Source organism: Pinus tabuliformis, chromosome 5_2 (genome assembly GCF_031772625.1).
Source record: "Pinus tabuliformis cultivar Carrire ecotype Pingquan chromosome 5_2, CPIR1, whole genome shotgun sequence".
NCBI classification, from domain to species: domain Eukaryota; kingdom Viridiplantae; phylum Streptophyta; class Pinopsida; order Pinales; family Pinaceae; genus Pinus; species Pinus tabuliformis.
In genome coordinates, this window is record NC_142306.1 from 169427624 (window position 1) to 169435322 (window position 7699).

Sequence of the window (7699 nt, forward strand, 5' to 3'; positions counted from 1 at the left end):
TTGAAATGCTTCACGGAAGGAGTTTTACCACTCCAAAGCTCATGAGGTGTTTGAGTGCTGTTTACTCGGACATTTGTTTTGTTAAGAATGATAACAGCAGCATGTGCAGCTTCACCCCAGAAGGTTGCAGGAGTACCTGATTCATCGAGCATAGCACGAGCCATTTGTTGGATAGTTCTGTTCATTCTTTCCACAACCCCATTTTGCTGAGGAGTTCTAGCTGTAGAGAATTCTCTTCTTATCCCATGTTCATCGCAGAAATCGAAAAATTCATTTGATGTGAACTCCCCACCTCTGTCAGATCTGAGGCACTTAATTTTGTGTCCTGATTCATTTTCAGCCAATGCTTTGAAGGATTTGAATTTTTCGAATGCTTCATCTTTGTGCTTCATAAGCCCTAACCAAACAAACCTTGAGAAATCATCAATGAATAATATCAGATATTCTTCTCCTCGAGGTGTCCTTTTCCTAAATGGACCACATACATCTGTATGGACTAGCTCAAGAGGCAAGCTAGCTGATCCTTCCTTTTCTGGAAAGTTAGTTCTGGTTTGCTTTCCAAACTGACAAGATTTGCATATAGTGTTGTCTGGAATTTTGATATCTGGAAGATCGCGAACTGCCTGATATTTGCATGCTTTTCTTATTTGTGAGAAGCTTAGATGTCCCAACCTTCGATGCCATAGCCAGTGCTCTTCATCCTTGCTAAGATAGCATTGTTGTTGTCCTTCTTCAAATATGTACAGATTATTTGGAGTTCTTTTGCCTTTGAGAATTGTTTTACCTGTATCAAGATCACGAACAAGACATCCATTCGATCTGAAAATAACCTCGGTTTTTTGATCACACATCTGACTGACACTTAGAAGATTATGCTTCAATCCATCAACATACAAAACATTTCCAGCCTTGACCTTTTCTTTCAAAGGAGCAATACCTTTTCCTTTTATAGTTGCAGGAGTATCATTTCCAAAAGAAACTTTCTTTCCCTTTTCTAAAGTAGAATAAGATTCAAGTTTTTCTTTATCACCTGTCATATGTTTCGAACATCCACTGTCAATGTACCATAGATTTTCCTGTCCTTCTGCATAAAACGCTATCCCACATCTTTCTGTCTGAGGTTCTTTTATTTTCCATTTCTCCTGAAACCTGCTCCTGCATTCAGATTCTTTATGACCAAAATTATTGCAAATAGAACATTCAACTTCATTTTCAAGAACCGAAAAGTTGTTATAGGTCCTCTTTGTAATCCCTGTCATACTTCTTTGTTTTTGAGCTTCCCTAGTCATGATTGTTTTATATGCAACACATTGAGCTGCTTTGTGACCAAAGTTATGGCAAGAAAAGCATTGTCCATTGAAGAAGCTTCTGCGGTTATTGAATCTACCAGCCAACTGATTGTAATTTCTATTTTCATCTATTCTTGTGCCAAACTGAGAAGATTTTACCTGTGGTTGGTTGTAGCTTTTGTTCACCCTTAAGAAGGATTGTCCCTGATAGTTTCTGTTTGTAATTCGTCCCTGCTTTACCTGATTATCTTCATTGTTCTTCTGCTCATTTCTTCTTGCTGCATCAAGATAATTCTTTGAGGTGGATGCTTTAGAGGTTTCTCCATTATAGCCCAAACCTGTCTTGTTTAGAGGAGACCGCTGCACATTGATAATCTCATCCAAAGTTTCAGATCCTTTGACAAACTTAAGATTAATAGCTTTTGTTTTCTCAATTTCTTTTCTGAGACCAACAATTTCACCTTCTAGTTTTTCAAGATGTTTTTCCTTTTCATCAATTTGAAATTGCAAAGTATCAATGATCACACTCTTTTCTTCTATGCATCTCTTGAGTCTAGTAATTTCATTATAGAGATTATCCACATCTACAGCATCCTCATAATCATCATCTTCAAATGCCATTAATAGCTTATATTTATTACCTTGTTCATCTTCATCACTGTTTGATAAGCCATCACTATCTTCATGGGTGTAGTAGCTTTTCTTATTTGCACTTTGTTTCTTATTCCATCTAGCAGGTTCTTTTCCTTTATCTTTATTAGGACATTTTGCAGCATAATGACCTACTCTTCCACAAGCAAAGCATTTGAAAGGTAGCTTACCTCTGAACCTTCCAGCACCCCTTTGAAGATTTCTAACAAAATTTGATTCTTCTTCCTCTTCTTCTGGAACATGGCTTGCCTCATAGTAATCTTCTTTTCCTGATGCCTTAAAAGCAGCTTCCCTTCTGTCTGATGGACCTCCCTTTCTCATTTCATAAGCAGTTAGAATTCCATGTAACTGAGACATAGTGAGAACTTTGAGATTTTCCTTTTCTTCTATTGCAGATACTTTAGATTCAAACTTGGGGGATAATGATCTTAGAATCTTTGAAACTACTATAGTCTCTTTTATTTCTTCACCCAAATTTTTCATACAATTAACAATCTCGTCTACCCGAAGAAAATAATTTGCCACACTTTCATCATTATACATCTTGAGAGTCTCATATTGAATCCTGAGAGTTTGAAGTTTAGCTTCCTTTACCTGTTCATCTCCTTCATAGCTAGTGATCATTTTGTCCCATATCTCTTTTGCTGATTTGAAGTGCATGACCTTCATGAATTCTGTTTGGGATATACTTCCTAATAGAGTACTGACTGCTTTTGCATTTGTTTCATATGTCTTTTTCTCAGCTGGATCTGTAGGAGTAACTGAAGGAAAAGCATAGCCTGTTTCTACAATGTTCCAAACTTCTGTACCAAGAGATTGAAGATATGCAGTAACTCTTACCTTCCAATAATTGAAATTTGTTCCATCAAAAACCGGTGGCCTGATTGATGCTTCTTTCTCGTAGTTGCTCATGATGAATGATCTACCTTCAAGCGATCAAGCTTCCCTGAAGGACCTGCTCTGATACCAATTGTTGGAAATAATACTGAGAGGGGGGGTGAATCAGTATTATCAGATCAATCAAACCTTTTCAATGCTCAGAAACATATACGCTACTTCAGTTAAGTAAAACAGCGTGTACACGCTACTGTGACTAAATAAAACAGCGTATAAGCAGAAAACTCATAACTTAGTTAGCTTATTCTTCAGTTAAGTTCATCAGGACATTATTCAGCACATTAACAGTAAGCAGATGCAGTATAACAGAACGGATCAAAAGTCACACACATGAACACCAAGATATAAGGTGGAAACCCAATGTGGGTGAAAACCACCTGCTGCAAGTTATCTCTATCTTTCTTTAAGAAACTTCAGTTTACAATCTTTTGTACTGGTGCAGCCTTATACCAGTACGCAGGCTACAACCTGCAGAAGGCTACAACCTTCTCTCGTTCTCCAAACTTCCTTGGAAGGGAGCTCCAACCCCCTTTGTTCTTGTACTAGCCAAGATACTAGTACGTAGGTGCTGACCTACAATCTTCTTTTCTTCAGGTATCACCTTTCATACATTTTCAGACTTGAATATTCCTGAAGCACAACATTACAATCTGAAGACCACAATTCATTCAATTTCCACAACAGATCATTGAAGCATAAAACAACCAAACTCTGAATCACTGAACCACTGAACCCTGTCAATCACCAGTTATCAGAACACAGAGCAGACTACAGAACTCTGCAATAACTGTCAGACCCCACTGTAAACCCAAAAACAAGCTTCAAAAGATATACGCTACTTCAAGGAGCCAAACCCGCGTATACACGCTCTTTTACCGAAGCCAACCTGCGTACAGATCTAAAAATAAACTTTCTCAATTTGCAGCTGTACCAGACATTAGTTAGACCCAGAACATAGCATTGCGACAATATGCAGATCTAGAAATAAGCATAATCAACCATATCATGATAGTGCATTTCAAACCATTAGATCCCGATCTATCCTTAGATCTAGTCTTCCATCAACCAATGTGATCTCTCCTTGGCTTAGATCAAGCAACCCAGCACCTGCAAATCAGATCTCTTTCACTCTTAGATATTCAAGCCCTTGTCGAAAGATGATTTTGCCTAATGATCTTCTTCTCCTTATATAGTCTTAGGCCTAGCTCAATACCAAGAGCCAAAACCATAGTAACACAATACCATCAACTTCAAAACTAGGGATCGACACGCCCGTCGAGACACAATGGTCCGAAATCATAGGCACAACTTCCAAGGACTAACCACCATGGACCAAAGGAACCTTTCCACATACACGCGCTTTTTATGAATCGAACTAGCGTGTACACGCGACTTGGGCTTAACGAAACGGCGTGTATGAGCTTCCTTGGCATGCTGTACTGAGATCTGTCTTCTGATTAAGATGCCATCACTTGTACCAACCTCTGAGCACTTGTACCATCCTCTGAGTGAGTTGCCATCAAGGACAACACTTGAATCATAATGCCAACAATTACTTTTCATCTGTGGTGTTCATCAAACACCCTGAACGATGATTCGATAAGGCTTCGCCTTTTTTAGAGGACGTTAACGAGTCCAGCGGCTAAATGGTATATTGAATTACCTAGAGCCTTGTTCGACAATTTCAGCTCCCTAGCCACGACTTTCTTAACCCATTTTCAATTACCAATAAGGTATGAAACGGGAACGGAAATCTTAACCAACTTCAAACAGACAACGGCCACTCATATATCCGATCATATACATGAGTGGCGTCGTCGTCGTAGAATGGTGAAAACATACGTTCCCGATCAGCTATTAGCTGAATGGTTTATCAAGTCGTTACTTCCTGCCATAATAGAAGATGTGGCCAAGGGAGGAGTCGTAACGGAGGAGCAAGTTATTGCTCGTGCACAATATCTAGACTTAGTCTACACTCAGTCTGGCATGCTCTACGACAAAATACCTGACGCCCCTAGACCGGAATTCTCAATTCCTCCTCCTCCTAAATCAAATAGTGACTCTCATGCCGGCGATGGCGTGATTGGCACGACAAACGCGAAATCGACAAAGGCTTCGTCTAAGAAAGCCTGTAAGACTTCAGATCAAAATGCAAAAGAAGAAATTCTTGCTTCGGAAGTAAATGTCGTATCAGCAGATAAAGGCAAAGAAACCAATCAACCAGGAAGCAAGAAGAAGCAAAACAAAGGGAAGAAGAAGAAACAGGGTGAGTCATCTCCCGGAAAAACTTTTGCAAACCCTCCTGGGAAAGGGAAACCAAAAAGTCCATGTCAAATATGTGATGAGGATCATTGGACAGGCGATTGTCCATACAAAGCTGAGCTTAAAAGGTTCTTCAAAAGTTCGCAAACCTCAGCTGTGTTAACTGATCCATTTCCCAATCCAGGTCAAAATCTGGTTGATAGTGGAAATGCTTCCCCGTCGCAAGTGCTTATGTTGTCGGTTTCAAAACAGCAGAATGATGCTTTGATTTCGACAAGGAACAAAGATTACGGGAATCTGCAGCTATCGAACGACAAAGGTAAAGATCAACCAAGTAGTTCGACAACAACTTCAACAGAAGTTGTACCGCCCATCATTCCTGAATTAACAATAAAACCGCCAAAGGGAGTAGTACACAAGTCGACATTTAATCCTCGCGCCAGAACGGCGCAGCATTATAACATAGTGGAAGATTTGGCCCAATCGCCATCTGCTATGTCGACTCTTGAAGTACTACAAAATTTTCCATCCCAAAGGCAGGCTTTGTTATCGGCTATTGGTGGGGTTGATCCTAGGGATTCCAATCTTTTATCCTTTGACCACAAAGGATACGATCCTCAGTTACCAGCTCAACTAGCTTTCCTTATTCAAGTGAAAGCCCTCAACAAAACTGTTCACCGAACAATTATTGATGAGGGGGCATCTACATGTATTATGTCGATGAGTTGTTGGAAAACTTTAGGGTCTCCGACCTTGTCGCGATCTTCGACGACATTAAAAGCATTCGACGGAAGGACCTATACCCCGTGCGGTATCCTTAATAACTTGAAAGTTGAACTAGGAGGAAAAACATTAGAAATAGATGTTGAAGTCATCGATGGGAATCTTGACTACAACATCCTGCTGGGAAGACCGTGGATATATGCCATGGTAGCTGTAGTGTCGACTTATTTTAGGAAGATCACATTCCCTTTTCAAGGAGGGATTACGATCGTCGACCAACAAGACTTCCTCCCTAATGGTTCACAAGTTACAGGAAGCATTCCCATGATCCATGGAAGCAACCATTCGCTTCAAGACATCGGAGTAGGCCTACTGAAAGACCCCACATTAATGGGAACTTTCGCACTTCCACCTCCAATCTATATAGGAGAAGTAGCGTTGGTAGGAGCCTGCAACATGATATCTTCCACGAAGATCTCAGAAGACGATATCGACATGGATCATGAAACGGTTTTGCCCCCAAGCCCTATAGAAATATTGTAGCAATCAATGTTTCGGGCATGGGAGGCGAACCCAAATCAACGCTCATCAAGCGTTTGGGTAGATAGGTCTAGAGAATATGGTACCCCATTAGATCCTTGGTCGAAAGTGCATGGGACTGACGAAGGAATCCTACAATCAATGTTGATTGAGGGGGCACCATGGAATGATTGCCACCATCATTCCGTTCTTCCGGATTATGAAGAAGATACTCAACATGACCTTTACCACCCTTCAGTTTTTGAATTCCTATCAAACACTGTAAATACGGTGGATTCCGAGCGAAACTTATCCAATATTGAAGAGACTATAGCCATAAATATCTCGACTAAAACAAATGTTGTAGAGAATATTTATGTCGGCAAAGGATGCTCTCCTTCAGAACTGGAAATATATAACACTCTTTTTCGCGAGTTCAGAGATGTCTTTGCTTGGTCATATGATGAAATGCCAGGCATTGACTCGAGTATCGTTGAACACGAAATTAAGATGTATCCTGATGTCAAACCAGTAAGACAACGACTTCGGCAGGTGCACCCCAAGAAAGCCGCTGCCATTAAAGCAGAAGTTGAAAAGCTCCTCCATGCTGGTTTCATCTACCCGGTTCCTCTAACCAATTGGGTATCGAATATTGTCCCTGTTATGAAGAAACAAGGGACAATTAGAGTGTGTGTCGATTATAGGGATGTAAACCAAGCTTGTCCGAAGGACAACTACCCTACACCCTTCATCGACCAGATAATTGATGAATGCGCCGGATGTGAAATCTTTTCATTCATGGCTGGATTCTCCAGGTATAATCAAATAAATATCCGCCCACAGGACCAGTCAAAGACTGCATTCATTTGTCCGTGGGGCACATTCGCTTATCGAAAATTACCCTTTGGTTTAAAGAACGCAGGGGCGACGTTTCAGAGGGCAATGAATTATGCCTTCCATGACATCAAGAACATCGTTCAACCTTATCTTGACGACCTTCCGGCTCATTCGCGAAAGCGGACTGATCATCCACAGCATTTAAGAGCGATATTTCTACGTTGCCGACACTACAAGATAAGACTCAATCCTCACAAATGTGTATTTTGCGTCGGTTCTGGTCGTTTACTTGGCTTTGTAGTCTCTAAGGATGGGATTCATCTCGACCCTTGCAAGGTTCAGGCAATCATTAATTTGCCTCCACCTTCAAATTTGCTTCAGATTCAGAAACTCTAAGGGAAAGCAAACTTTCTGAGGAGGTTCATTCCAAATTACGCAGAACTTGCTAAAGGTTATACTCGTCTTTTGAAAAAGGATGTACCTTTTGTCTGGGATCAGGTGGCGCAAGCTTCCTTTGATGC